Raw genomic sequence first — 15,654 nt, forward strand, 5'->3', positions numbered from 1 at the left:
CTCCTGTTGTGTGGTGATATACACATGGAGATCCTGCAGGTGTGGTGTGCTGACATACACATGGAGATCCTGCAGGTGTGGTGTGCTGACATACACATGGAGATCCTGCAGGTGTGGTGTGCTGACATACACATGGAGATCCTGCAGGTGTGGTGTGCTGACATACACATGGAAATCCTGCGGGTGTTGTGTGGTGTGATATACACAAGGGGAGAAAAACTCACTTGCGCTTGAGTACGACGGTTCGACCTTTTGCTATGATAGCCTGGCCTTTGAAGCTGAGCCTCAAGGGTCAGGTCAAAGGTCAGGTCAATATATCTAATGGTCGTGACGTCGTGGTCTAGGTACTAAAGTCCAGCCCTCAGGTACTAGGAAGGCACGTGAGACCAGACAGAAAATAACTTTTATAGTTTAAGCTCATTCATATTGCACGTGGAAGGGGTTGCTTGTGCCGCAGGCTGCGACGCTTCCTGGCTGGCTCCTGCACACGGGGTAGCTTGTGCCGCAGGCTTGCGACGCTTCCTGGCTGCCTGCTGCACACGGGGTAGCTTGTGCCGCAGGCTGCGACGCTTCCTGGCTGGCTCCTGCACACGGGGTAGCTTGTGCCGCAGGCTGCGACGCTTCCTGGCTGGCTACTGCACACGGGGTTGCTTGTGCCGCAGGCTGCGACGCTTCCTGGCTGGCTGCTGCACACGGGGTTGCTTGTGCCGCAAGCTGCGACGCTTCCTGGCTGGCTACTGCACTCCCGCACTGTGGGGACGAAGATGGTGTTTGTGGCTATAGACCTAGCCACTGCCAGGGTCAATCATATAAGGCCGTCATCGTCAAACTCCATCCACCCAACGAAAATGATATTCAATCCCTTCTTCATTTGTTGAGGATAATTCTAACACCACAAACATTCTCATTACGTTTGTAGCCCAAGTCGTCCTGGTGGAATCAGGAGTGTTATACAGCCATGTTACTCGCCTTGTAGTACAGTGACACCATGCAACAGGTATCCAGGTATAGACTAGTGCAGGTTAAAGATGAAACCTCCTCTCGTATGTCTACAAATACATTTCACTGATATTTGATTTCGAAAGAATGCCATGGCATGTGTGTGTGTGTGTGTGTGTGTATGTATGTGTGTGTGTGTGTGTGTGTGTGTATGTGTATGTGTGTGTGTGTGTTTTGCATTCGTGGATCATATATCTATCTACAGTATGTGAATGCTATTTCTGTATCACGGACCCAAAGAGGAAGAAGGAATAACTAGATTGACTATAAACCGGCTCTCCTGTTAAGGACTCGAACCCTGCCTCGTTAGATTAGTGGGTCGCATCGCCAACCACTGAACTGCGGAGGTCCGTGTATTGAATAACTGATTCGTGCGGTACAGGAAGGGAATTCTACACTCGTCCGGCCCCTCTCTTGAATTGGTTTGTGTGTGTGTGTGTGTGTGTGTGTGTGTGTGTGTGTGTGTGACGTTCAGCCGGCGTCCGGTAGTGCAGAGACCTTCAGTGATGATCGCACACAGGCTGCCTCAAAAACCGTGAGAGTTCCAAGCCGTAGAATGGCGACGACAATCACGTTGATTGAGGGGGGGCCATTCAATCCACATGCGTTGTTCCGGAATATATAAATACATATATTCATATATATATATATATATATATATATATATATATATATATATATATATATATATATATATTTTTTTTTTTTTTTTTTCATACTATTCGCCATTTCCCGCATTAGCGAGGTAGCGTTAAGAACAGAGGACTGGGCCTTTGAGGGAATATCCTCATATGGCCCCCTTCTCTGTTCCTTCTTTTGGAAAATTTAAAAAAAAAGAGAGGGGAGGATTTCCAGCGAAGTTTAACAACCTGCTGAGCTGGATGGTTAAAAAGGCCCGTATGAACACGGCGGTACGACCTTGGAGCATACCCGTATGAACACGGCGTATTAACACATACGCCTTAACCCGTGTGGTGAAGGTCAGGTTATAGACTATACGCTTCGTGTGGTTAGGTACGCCTGACGCCATGGGTAGCCACCTCATCTTATCTACGGCTTTGTTTGTCCCACAGTTGCTGGAGCTGCCACACTGGTCGATGTGGTTTGTCCTTGTTGTTGTTGTTGTTGTGTCGGTTTTCACCCCAGGCGCTGCCATAGCGAGCAGGGCAGTGGCTACTGCTACTTCTATTCTTTACTTGTTATAGTTCAGTGGTCTCACGACTCTTAACAAATACTTTTCATTAACTGTTTTCCCTCAGTTTTAACTTCCTTCTTGTGTTAGTTGGTTGCTTTCGTTGACAATAACATTCACTTTAAATATCTATTTGTCTCTTTCAGTGTGTGTGTGTGTGTGTGTGTGTGTGTGTGTGTGTGTGTGTGTGTGTGTGTGTGTGTGTGTGTGTGTGTGTGTGTGTGTGTGTGTGTGTGTGTGTGTGTGTGTGTGTGTGTGTGTGTTATTACCTATTTGTTCTATACGGGAAGGGAGTTTCACACCGATGGCGCCCCATCTCTTGAGCGGCTGTTCTCAGTTATTGTTTAGGCACCAGTCAATGTGAATATTTGTCCTCCGGTGGTATACAGACACCAGTCAGTCTGAGTGGCTGTCATTCAGTGTACAGACACCTGTCTACGAACCTCTATCATCGGCTCGTGTACAGACAACAGTCAGTGTGAACTACAGACACCAGACAGTGTGAACGGCTGTCTCCCTTTTGGTCTACAAAATAACAGCATGAACACACCACTCTTTTCTCTCGTAAGATTGAGGGTCTGTGGCCTTTTGTCAATGGGATGAGGGTAATTAAGGTGAATCTTTAAACCAGATTACGACGAATTAGGAAGGTCACCGAACAGACTTTATATACAACTCGTTTCTTCAGTATAGTAGTATTTCCCTGTTTATGTTGAAGGTTCCAGTCACGGACTAAAGTCCACATGAAGGCCGGGCCTTAATTGAAAGATGGAGTGAATTATGAAACGGTAAAAGAAAAGACAGGGGAAAGTATATACGAATTTTGGAGGAAGTGAAAAGCCTGTCATTTGAAATGTGCCGGGTAATAGTTATTGGGAAAGACATGAGAAAGTAGAGGGTTCCAAAGCTTTGTCGTGTAGGGAAGAAGCAGGTATCAAAACGGTCCACCCTTAAGTTACCGATAGCCACACAATAATCATGTGACGCAGCAGCTTGCCGAACATTGCTTGGTCTAGCTAGTGGTGTGGGGGCACACAAGCAGCCAGCTCTCGGGAGTGTGGAATTTCGTCACCATTATATAGAGACACACTAAACAAAGGGCATGAAGCAGTACCTGTCGTGATATTACGCTGTTTACACTGGACTATGAAGATAGTTTTTTATCTGCAGCCGTCGAATGGTTTATATCATCATATATTTATGATATTACATTCTATGTTGTGTACAGCAACAGAGGCAAACGTTGACTTGAGGTACAGAGCTGCAAAGGTTATCTTGCAATGTACAGATACAGTGGAAAACGTTGACTTGAAATATACAGGTACAGAGGAAAACGTTGACTTGTAATCTACAGTTGCAGGGGAAAACGTTGACTTGTGACCTACAGCTGCAGGGGAAAACGTTGACATGCAGTAAACACATACAGAGGTAAACGTTGACTTGATCCTTGCGCTTCATAGCCAGCAAAATTGCCACCATATCTCCAAGAGAGTCGGGGGTAAAGGGGACTTTTAACACACTCCCCTCCGTGGTACTCCTTGTCAGGGGGGGGGGGTACCAGCTCCTCGCGACCCCTGTCAACATTACTCTTCTAATATTTGGATTACTCTCAAACATCGTGCACGCTTTTGAGTGTGATTTAGGCGCATCCAACTTTTACTCATTTACTTTTGAGAGGGAGCAGAGCTGTGGATACACTCGCCCCATATTTTTCAGTATTTGTATTCGTCAGCTGTTGGAGAGGATGGTATGTGGGATTCACTTTGAAACAGCTGTAGGCTGTATATATATATATATATATATATATATATATATATATATATATATATATATATATATATATATATATATATATATATATATCTTTTTCTTTCTTTCATACTATTCGCCATTTCCCGCGTTAGCAAGGTAGCGTTAAGAACAGAGGACTGGGCCTCTGAGGGAATGTCCTCACCTGGCCTCGTTCTCCGTTCCTTCTTTTGGAAAATCAAAAAAAAACGAGAGGGGAGGATTTCCAGCCCCCCGCTCCCTCCCCTTTTAGTCGCCTTCTACGACACGCAGGGAATACGTGGGAAGTATTCTTTCTCCCCTATCCCCAGGGATAAATATATATATATATATATATATATATATATATATATATATATATATATATATTATATATATATATATATATATATATATATATATATATATATATATATATATATATATATATATATAATATATATATGTATTATACACTTGTTCGCCGTTTCCTGTGTAACGAAGTAGCGCCAGGAACAGACGAAGAACGGTCTCATTTCGTCGCGTCCAATCCTCTAGTTGTCATTTGTATTCCACCGAAACCAGAGCTCCCATATAAGCAGCTAAGCTTCATAGGCTTTCCCGTTGTTCCTCCAGACTGTTTCATATACCCTGGTCCAGCACGCTGACAGGACGTTACCCCCTGTATATCAATCATTTCGCTCTAACTCGCTTTATCCCATGCACGCCTCGCATCCTCTTGCGTGTTAAGTGGACTGATCACCGATAGTGTTATTCACTCCATCCTTCCACCTCCTCCTTGGTATTTCTTTCATTGTTCCCTGCACCTCCGATATTACATCCTCCTTGTCAGCCTCTCCTTGCTCAAACTCTCCATGCTTCCAGAATATTTTAGCACACCCTCTTAAGTTTTCTCATACATACTTACATACATACTTCTTAATGCGATACCTCTTTCTTACATACATACTTCTTAATGCGATACCTCTTTCTTACATACAAAGTTCTTAGTGCGATACTTCTTTCTTACATACAAAGTTCTTAATGCGATACCTCTTTCTTGCCGTTTCATTTCTCATACCATCGACATTCTTCATCCCACATATTGTTCTCAAACATCTCATTTCCAACAATCCCACCCTCCTTCCTTCACTTTTTATCAAGGACCCATGCCATGCATCCATACAATACTGTCGGTAATGCTACACCATCAAACATGTCCATCACGTACAATAACCTTTTTTTCTTTCTCCACACACTCAATGCTCCCAGGATATAACGCTCCCTTCCCTTCCCTATGGCCTACTTCAGCTCCCACCATTCAATCAGCTGTCATGTCCACTTCCAGGTATCTAAATCACTCCACACTTTCCATGATCCTTCTATTCAAACTCACGCTTCGACCAACTTGTCTCTCTTCACTGCTAAACTAATAACTTTACTTTGTTTACATTGTCTTGAACATTTTCCCATCGCACATGTTTCTAAAGTCATAAACCAGCTTCTACAGTTTCTCACTCAAATATTGCCACCACAACGCGTCATCAGCAGACATCAATTGACTCATCTTTCAGACTAATCTTCGCCCAACAGACTGCAAACCTAAGTTAAGATGTAGGAAGGAGTAAAAGAAACTGTAACTTAGGATTTTAGAGAAAGGTAGGTGGAACTAGCCTCGAATGAGATTCATAAAATGAGGAATTCAAAGGATTTAAGTTGGGTAAGGGGAAGGCTGGGAGTGGCAACTTCCTCACAGAGACAAAAGATGTTAAGTGGAACTGGAAAAAGTAAAAGTGCTTCGCAGAGCCGCTAATTGTGGGAGAAGAAAGATGCGGATATATCCACTCAAGGACACGGGGGGGAAAGAGGGAAGCGAGAATATATTATGAACCTGACGGGTATTACGTAAGGGGAAATGCACGAAAGGCACTAAATGTGATGAAAGTAATGCACGAGATACAGGCAGAGGGTTGAGTGTGATTACGGGTCTTCACATGAAGTGCATGGGATCATGAAGGGCGTCGTGTGACGGACTTAAAGGAAGTCTGCTAAGGTCTGAGGCAGGGTCGTACAGCGGTAGATAAAGGAGTCCTGCGTCAGGGACTGAGGGGGTGATTTATAGTCGGGTCTTAAAGGAATGTCTTTACCAGGGTCTGAGGGCCTGAAGGAGGGTCTACACCAGGGTCTGATGGCCTGAAGGAGGGCCTTTACCACGGTCTGCACCAGGGTCTGAGGGTCTGAAGGAAGACGACACCAGGGTGTGATGGCCTGAAGGAGGGTCTACACCAGCGTCTGAGGGCCTTGAAGGAAGGTCTACACCTGGGTCTACGCCAGGGTCTGATGGCCTGAAGGAGGGTCTTCACTAGGGTCTGAGGGCCAGAAGGAGGGTCTACACCAGGGTCTGAGGACCTGAAGGAGGACGATCTACACCAGGGTCTGATGGCCTGAAGGAGGGTCTTCCAGGGTCTACATTAGGGTTTCATAGCATGAAGGAGGGTCTGCACCCAGGGTCTGAGGGCCTGAAGGATGGTCTTCACCAGGGTCTGAGTACAGAGAAAACCAGACAACAGAACACATTTCGTACTTCTGAAATCATTTCAACTTGAGTGGAAACAAGTAGAGACTTCAGGGGCTGCTATGTACAGATGGCCTTGACCTACAGAAGCGTAACACAAGGGTTTCAGGTGATAGTGAGGTAGTCTGGCTGGCAGAGCTGGTGCTGAAACGGAAGAAATTCAAGTATCTGAGAATCATTTTCAGCAGGAACACTGGCGAAGAAGCAGCGAGAGAGTCGAGGAAGTAAGACAGGTAATGGAATAATTGTCGTACTCGGTATAGAAAATGGATGTGTGTTGGGAGACGAGGTGCCCCTAGCCTGCCTTAGACCTTAACTGGGTATGATGAGATGGGCAACTTTACGTTAGTGGTGGAGAGTAGGACTTAGTAAGGCCAGGGTGTTGGGCTTAGAGACGAATTACCTAAAGAGTGGCCATTTTGGGAAAGATTCTGGAACTGAAAATCAAGTCTATTGGTGAAAGAAAGTTGTGTGAGGTACTCCTGGTCCTCCTCCACACAAGCCAATGCTCCTGTCCATCATAACCCATTTGTGGGTTGACTCTCCCTTCCCCCACATGATTACGTGCGTCACTCAGCCACTAATATATGTGTGACACTCGCATCTGAGTAACTGGACACTCCCTTTGGCCGTGTCATCCCGCTGCTCACGTTCGACCACACACAACTCCCGTAGAGTTAAGTGGGGTCGTTTTCGAGCGAGGGTTTATAAGGGGCGGCTTCGCCCGCTATAATGATCGTCATTATCTAAGATCGGTGATGGAGGCTGACATGCACGCCTGATGGGTACACTTATATTCAGGATTTGCAGTGATGAGCAAATAGTTATCTGTGGGAAGGCCTCTTCATCAATGAAGGATCGAGGAATACCATATGTATTATACATGAATGCCAGTGGGCTAATGTTCCATACTTATCTGTGGGAAGGCCTCTTCATTCATGAATGATCGAGGAATACCTTATGTATTATACATGAATGCCAGTGGGCTAATGTTTCATCAGTCTGTTCTTGCTCCTAAAATACATCAGGGACCTATCATTAAGAACAGATGCATTGACCTCCGTATCTACACGACATCCATCAAATCTTGTAGCATCTCAGACATCATGACACCTTAACTCACCATGAATGGTGAATGATCAGACCTCGAGGATTCACCATCACACACAGTGACCCTTATTGACTGTAGGGTGAGAGTGAGGGAGGGGTGAGGGAGGGAAGCGGCAGCACCCCTCCTTTCCTCTCCCTGTCCTTCCTTCCTTCCTCACTGCTCAGGTGAGGCGGTCGATGAGCTCCGCTGGTTTATTTCTCAGGTAAAAATTCACCTGCACCTCCTCGGAGGGTCGTATGTATTGTGGCGGGCGATGCAAGCGCAGAGGGAGAGAGAGAGAGAGAGAGAGAGAGAGAGAGAGAGAGAGAGAGAGAGAGAGAGAGAGAGGAAAAATGGGAGAGAGGCGAGGGGAAAATGAATGGGTGATGAAAGAAGATGGAGGGTCTGAGAATAAGTGAGGAAAAACGAGAGAGAAGGTCGAGGAGAGTGTGCAGGCTGGATGACCGGGGGTTAGGGGACACAGCTGTGGTCAGGTCGAGTACAGAGCAATAGTGAAGTCGACAAATAAAGAATAAATACCGGAAAAATACAAGTAAGATGATAAATAAAGTTTTAGGAAGTGCGAAAGAAATAACAATAGGAACACGCCAACGGTTTTCTTTCCCTGTCTCTGGCTCGTACCATCTTTCTCTCTCTTTTGTCCGGCTTCGATAACTCCCGAACCTCCAGGAAGACTCTCGTGCTTCCTCGCCTATTTACTCCACAGTCACAACCCACGCCATGGCAGTCGCTGAACCCGAAGTCCCACAACCATTACATGGTTCCCACTTCTGGGCATTCGCTACCCCTCAGAGAGTTCTAAAACCCCTATAGGATCCCAGGGTTGGGCATTCCACACCCTCAAGGTTCCTTTCCTGTGACAGATCGTACATAGACACTGGTTGTTCAAGATATGCACCTCTCCACACACCCGGCTTCTCCACGGCACCTTCACTCATTCACACACATGCCCCATTCCCAAGCCACACGTCCCACCAAGTACCACTCTCTTCCTACCCCATCCACTCCCTTAAGTTACATCCATCCAGTACATCCGCTCGTATATCTAGTCATCCAAACCTCATGAAGACACTCGATCCAACACCCATGCGTCTAGCCTCCTACCCATAAACTAATTTCCCAGCCACACTCCCTTCCCTACTCCTACATACCTACTCCCCTAACCATATCTCTGTTGCCTAACTGGACCCTAACTACTCATTTAGGTCCCTCTACACACACTCCGACCCCATGTACATACCCAGGCTTCCACTCACACATCATAAACCACTGCCACACATTGTCCTCCAGCACACTTCTTGGACCCAGTATGACCCGTGCATACCAGTATGACCCGTGCAACCCAGTATGACCCGTGCAACCCAGTATGACCCTTGCAATAAGCACCACATTCATGTCCTCGAGTTACCAAATAGTTTTTTGGTTGTAAGTTGTGAAAAATATAAACGCTGGTATAATGCCGCTCTCCATATGAAGCGTACTTCATAATTACGTACAGTAGAACCCGAAATAGTTGCATTGTTTATTACTTGGAAAAACAAACGTGTGTGTGTGTGTGTGTGTGTGTGTGTGTGTGTGTGTGTGTGTGTTACATTTACAAGTGATAAGGAAAAATTCGGTTAACAAAATGTTTGATGATGTGTGGCTAGCAGTACCGGATGTATGCAGACCAAACTAACTTGGCTGTTACATTAAAGGATGTCGGTTGTTACTTTGTTGTTAGTGTGATGGGAATGATAGTTGACCACGCTGTTGCCGCTTGTAATCCGCTTCTAGACATCATGTACAACAGCACCTGAACAAAGTATATGGTTATAGATTATAGTTATAGACTAACGAAGCCCTACTCGTTAGAGTAACACATACATGCCCTAAAGGTGTTGTGATTTGAAACAAACATTATCTTTCCCTAAAGTTTTCTTTCCAGAAAGTAATCTTAAAATTCAGTGACTCTCATTTTACGTTATACTTTCACTGGTGCTGGGTTACTTCCAGGTGTTAAGACACACCATCAGTCCAACACTTGACTCTCGAAACTCATACAGGAATGATTTTTCTGTAGGTTTAATCATTCCCTCTAGTTTGTTGTTTGATATTCGCCCGTCCCATCCCTCCATCATCTTGCGTTTAGAAAATGATTTTCATTACTCGTTTCTCTTTATTATACGTTCCTTTACGACAGAAGTAAGAACGGAACACTGTGTCGTTGTTTCTGCATGTCTGTGTTTGTGTGTGTGTGTGTGTGTGTGTGTGTGTGTGTGCAGATGCCTTCATGTTAAGACATGTCCACGATAGAGACACGGAACATATATATATATATATATATATATATATATATATATATATATATATATATATATATATATATACTCTCGTGCTCAAGGGTTATACTCTCGTGCTCAAGGGTTTACTAAGATTCAGCCCCTACAATAATCACAACCAAAGACGCTTTATGCAGTTCCAGGGTACGTTTTATGCAGTTCCAGGGTACGTTTTATGCAGTTCCAGGGTACGTTTTATGCAGTTCCAGGGTACGTTTTATGCAGTTCCAGGGTACGTTTTATGCAGTTCCAGGGTACGTTTTATGCAGTTCCAGGGTACGTTTTATGCAGTTCCAGGGTACGCTTTATGCAGTTCCAGGGTACGCTTTATGCAGTTCCAGGGTACGTTTTATGCAGTTCCAGGGTACGCTTTATGCAGTTCCAGGGTACGCTTTATGCAGTTCCAGGGTACGTTTTATGCAGTTCCAGGGTACGCTTTATGCAGTTCCAGGGTACGTTTTATGCAGTTCCAGGGTACGTTTTATGCAGTTCCAGGGTACGCTTTATGCAGTTCCAGGGTACGTTTTATGCAGTTCCAGGGTACGCTTTATGCAGTTCCAGGGTACGCTTTATGCAGTTCCAGGGTATGCTTTGTGCAATTCCGATACTGCTAGAAAAGTAATACAAAGTCTCTGAGGCCAATTGGTAAACATCTTTCATCTTAAGTTCCCAGAACCTGTGTGGCCTTTTTGAGTTCGGGTGAAGAAGATTAAGCGGCACTAGATTGTCTTAGACGCCAGTCTCACAAGATGACTAGAAACACATTCCAGGACCCTAAGGTCATACGACCAGTGAAGGAATGTCTTTATACCAGTTCCTGGCAAGTATATCATCCAGAGACTCCAACGAAATACAAGAAAAGTATGATGGAGACATACTCCTGTGACCAGACATACTTCTGTGTGTAGACATACTTCTGTGACCAGACATACTTCTGAAGTGTCTATTCACATTTCTGCCGTGTCCAGAATTCCTTTGGAAGTCATATTTCACAATAATTGCCTTCTATATGAGTTACTTAAGTGCTGTATAACATGACTGTAGTAAGTACGTAAGATTCTATATCAGTGATTTGTATAGTTATATCATTGATCATTAGCTTTATCTAAGACAGATTTGACTGATATGTTGGTCGTAATGGATACTGGTTGGTACAACCTGAATGTAGAGCACTAAATATACACATGAGACATACGTCAAGACAGTTGCTGTATGTTTACCTTCCCTTGTATGTTATTTGCCGACATCTTAATGGGTCATTGTTCAGCCAGACACCGTAATACACCGTCAGATATACTTTATGAAGATATTGTTTGCCCTGTGTGACTATTGGTGAACATACCTGGTCGTTACTGAACCCTTGAGCAAGAGGTTACGACTCTTAAACAGAACAGCACGACCTGTGAGCACGTCTGTAGGAACCGTTGGTATGATGTCATTACCCTTAGGGGCCAGATGAAAGACCCCGTCGTGTTCAAGGGTCTTACCTTCGTGCTCAATGGTCGTACCGTCATGTTCAAGGATCGTATGGTCGTGCTCTAGGATCGTACTCTCGTTTTCAAGGGTCAGATGGTCTTGCTCAAGGGTTCGTACCGTCGTGTTCAAGGGTCGTACCCTTGTGTTCAAGGGTTGTACCGTCGTGTTCAAGGGTCGTACCGTCGTGTTCAAGGGTCGTACCCTTGTATTCAAGGGTCGTACCCTTGTATTCAAGGGTTGTACCGTCGTGTTCAAGGGTTGTATCGTGGTAAACAAGGGTCGTAGCGTCGTATTCAAGGGTCGTACCCTTGTGTTCAAGGGTTGTACCGTCGTGTTCGAGGGTTGTATCGTGGTAAACAAGGGTCGTACCGTGGTAAACAAGAGGCTAACCCAAAATCCTTACTATACACATCCGTCATACACAACGCAAATGAGCCAGTTATTAGTATGCATGTATTCTGTTGAATTTAATGGCCATCAACACTTAATTGGTCATTAAGCCAAAGCGCGAACCATAAGCGTCATAAATAATCATAATTGCGATATGTTTGCATTATTGACCATGATGAATCATTACTTTATGAGTGGGATGTCTGTAATCAATTCAGGTCCAATGATTAATACTAAATTGCCTTTAATTACTGAGAGGTGTTGTAATGCAACCAATCAGAAATGTTCAGGACATATCAGTTATCTGAGGCATGAGGATCTCCCATGTTCTTATCACTCGTAATATCAGGTTATTGTACAGCCAGTTTTCATTGCAAACCGACATTAAAAGACGGGGTGTTTGATACATATGTCTTCATTTTCTCTCGAATCTAGAATACAGAGATCATGAAAATTGATATTTTGTAATCGTAATCACGAGTTATCGAAAAAAAATATATAATCACCTTTGCTATTTAGTTTCCATGTGTTTCATGTGCTGGATTAGTGATTACAGAATACGAAATGCTGAGTGATTTCAGTGGGAGCCACTTAGTTAATTATATGCGTTTTGCAATGTGGATTGAAACTCCTCAGCTGTTCGCCAGTCACCCAGTGTTACGTCGAGCCTTTAGTCGTGTAATCCAATCCTCCCTCGATGCTCAAGACAAAAGGATCAGAAGGAAGAAAAGGGATCACGGCCTGGAAAGATGCAAACGCAGCAGGTCGGTTATTTCCTGTATACCCTCCAGTTTTCAACCCAGTCCTGGAAACAGGTTCTGAATAAAATGTTAAACAAATTGATTTAATTTCAAAAAAAGATATTGAATAAATGGTGGATGGGAACAACAGGTAAGACTCGTGTGTTAGATCCGTTGGTGGAGGTTCAGTGCTGCTGGGTCAGAGAAGTGATGATAATGATATAGGAAAAAATAGACAACATAAAGAGGAAATAATGAGCAGAGATACACATTTTTCATATGATTCCACCAAGAACCAACTTTGCTTCCTAAGAAGTGTCGTAAACTTGTTTTTTTTATTCGCGGGAACCGAATGAAAAGCACAAAAGCGCTGAGGAAAACGAACTGTGAGCATACTTTATGGGTGTCTTTTATATATCGAAGTTTCGCCACAACTCGAAAAGGTTTAAAGGATATGAAAATATGACAATATGATACTGGTGTAGAAGACGCCCTCTTTCTACCATATATCTTCCTTTCTGCTATATAGTTTCGTTCGTGAATATCTGCACATATCGTGAGAGATAGTGATTGCAAAACCATAAATGACGGAAATGGGTGAAAGGAAATGAAAAATAATAATAGAAGAGGAGTAATTAAGGGCATAATAGAATCAGCATCAGAAATTCTTGATGATCAGATTTCCCTACAGTATCCTTCTTATTCACAAAACACTGGCGTGACCTACGCTCTTGGGGTACCACAGTCCAATAGCACTGACTCTTGCTGGGTTACCCCAGAGTACCTTCGTTGGGTTTGAGAATATATTCCTGTCCTCATAGCTATTCTCTCTCGACCTCCACAACTCCTCCTCAAAACCCTCTAGACGAATCACCCCCCCTCTCGCATCACCTCGCCTCTTGCGACCTCTCTCTCCCTCTAGTCATCCATCAAGGACAAAATATTCATAGCCTCGTAACCAGCCACCTGGATGTGGACAGGCGCCCCTGACGTGGAACACCCATCCTTCATCTTATTATCCAGACGAGTCTCGGGCCTGATCACAGCTGTGTACAGATCCCGAGACATCCTCATCATAATACGAGAAACAGAGGACCGAGGCAATAAAACGAGACATGAAAAATGAATGTGCACAGCTCCGGATTACAGTCTTCATAAACTCCAGATTTAATTCTAGGGTTTGTGAACAGGTCCTCTTGAAAGTGGATCACAAACAGCCGGGTCGCGTGTCCTCCCCAAGCCTATGTTTTCATGCTAGGGAGCACCTGTGTTCCTTAAGGCACGTGAAGAAGAAGAACTGGTGTTCTGGTTCCCCTACAAGACACGATATTGGGTGGGTTATTATATGTATTTCGTGATTCAAAGTTCTGTGTCCATAATTCGCTACCCATACTTTAGCATCCGTATATATATATATATATATATATATATATATATATATATATATATATATATATATATATATATATATATATATATATGTATATATTCCTATGAGTCCACGGGGAAAATGAAACACGAAAAGTTCCCAAGTGCACTTTCGTGTAATAATCACATCATCAGGGGAGACACAAGAGAGAAATAAACAGTCAGTTGATGTACATCGAAGATACGAAGCTAGGACGCCATTTGGTATACATGTGATTGTCCAAAACATATGTATATATATACGACACATTTGTAGCCAGGAAGGTTGTCAAAATCGACCTAACGTGGAAAAACAAAAATGTTAGTGTAAACAAAGACTTTAAATTCGGCCAAGTATTGAACATCGTCGTGAGCACTGCTGTATTTTTGGTTCCTGTGCATTCTAATGAAAGTTGTATGCGAGTCACTGAATATTACAGTGAGCACCAACGCTGTAGTCAATGAATATTGCATATAGCACCTGTAGGGCAAGTCTCTGAGCATTTCTTAGAAAACCTGTAATTTAGACATCGACTTTGGCAGATGAAAATCACTGTTGTATTTCATGTGATCACTGCAGAGAAAACTGTAGTATAAGCTTTGTTAAGGTCACTGTTGCATGAATAGTCAGTGAACAGTGCAGAGATAACTGTTATACTTCAGTCATTGAAGTTCAAAGAAAACACCAATCCATTTCAGTCACTGAACATCTTTGTATTTCAGATATTGATCATTGTAGAGAACAGTGTTGTATTTCAGTCACTGCACAATTTAAGAGATCATTGCTGCACTTCATGCTCTGAGAGTTGTAGCGAAGGCAATAGAGAGCACACTGTTACATTGCATTAACCATTCCACGGGTAGTACAGTACATATAGCAAGAGTAAACTCGTTCCAACACAAACGCAAAAAAGTAAAACATACACAGTGTAGCGTACATGATTGTGGCTCACACTACTGTGTGGCTCACACTACTATGCGCCACACTCGGCCTGTGTTGTTCTCACTATTGCGTGAGTTACAGTACTGTGTCGTTCACACTACTATGTGGCTCACACTGCCGTGTGGCTCATTGTGTTGCGCACACTACTGTGACTCACACTAATTGGGTTCCTTACACACTACAGTGTAGCTCACACTGAGTGACACACTACAATGCGGCTCACTCTGCTACATACTGAGATAATGAGGTGGACATGCAGTCTCAGGGTCAGGTCAGCTCATAAGTTTGGTAATTTAACGTAACGAACTAATCACAGGCACGCGATCATGACTGAAGTCATTTGTCAACAGTATCTAGTATCTTTAGTCTTTATCCCCAGGAAAGATTAGGTGAAAGAGCCACAGATGTATACTAAAACCAGCACGATATATATATACGTCTCCTCCTTGTATATCAACTGACTGGTATATTTCTATCTTGTATTTCCCCTGATGATATGATTGCTACACGAAAGTGTAAATGATTAGGGTATCAAGTAGTCCATGCCGTCTCAATATAAAGATAAGAAAAAATAAAGATAAAGTTGATAAAGCAAATGAAATTGGTATATATTTACCGTACATTAAGCAGAATTAATTAAAAGAATTAAGAAGGCAAATGAAAATAAAACGTAGAATGGTGGGTGACTGTAGGCTTCAGGAAGAATCAAAATTTACTCAGTCTTTTGATGGAG

This window comes from Panulirus ornatus, chromosome 24, assembly GCF_036320965.1.
Source record: "Panulirus ornatus isolate Po-2019 chromosome 24, ASM3632096v1, whole genome shotgun sequence".
NCBI classification, from domain to species: Eukaryota; Metazoa; Arthropoda; class Malacostraca; order Decapoda; family Palinuridae; genus Panulirus; species Panulirus ornatus.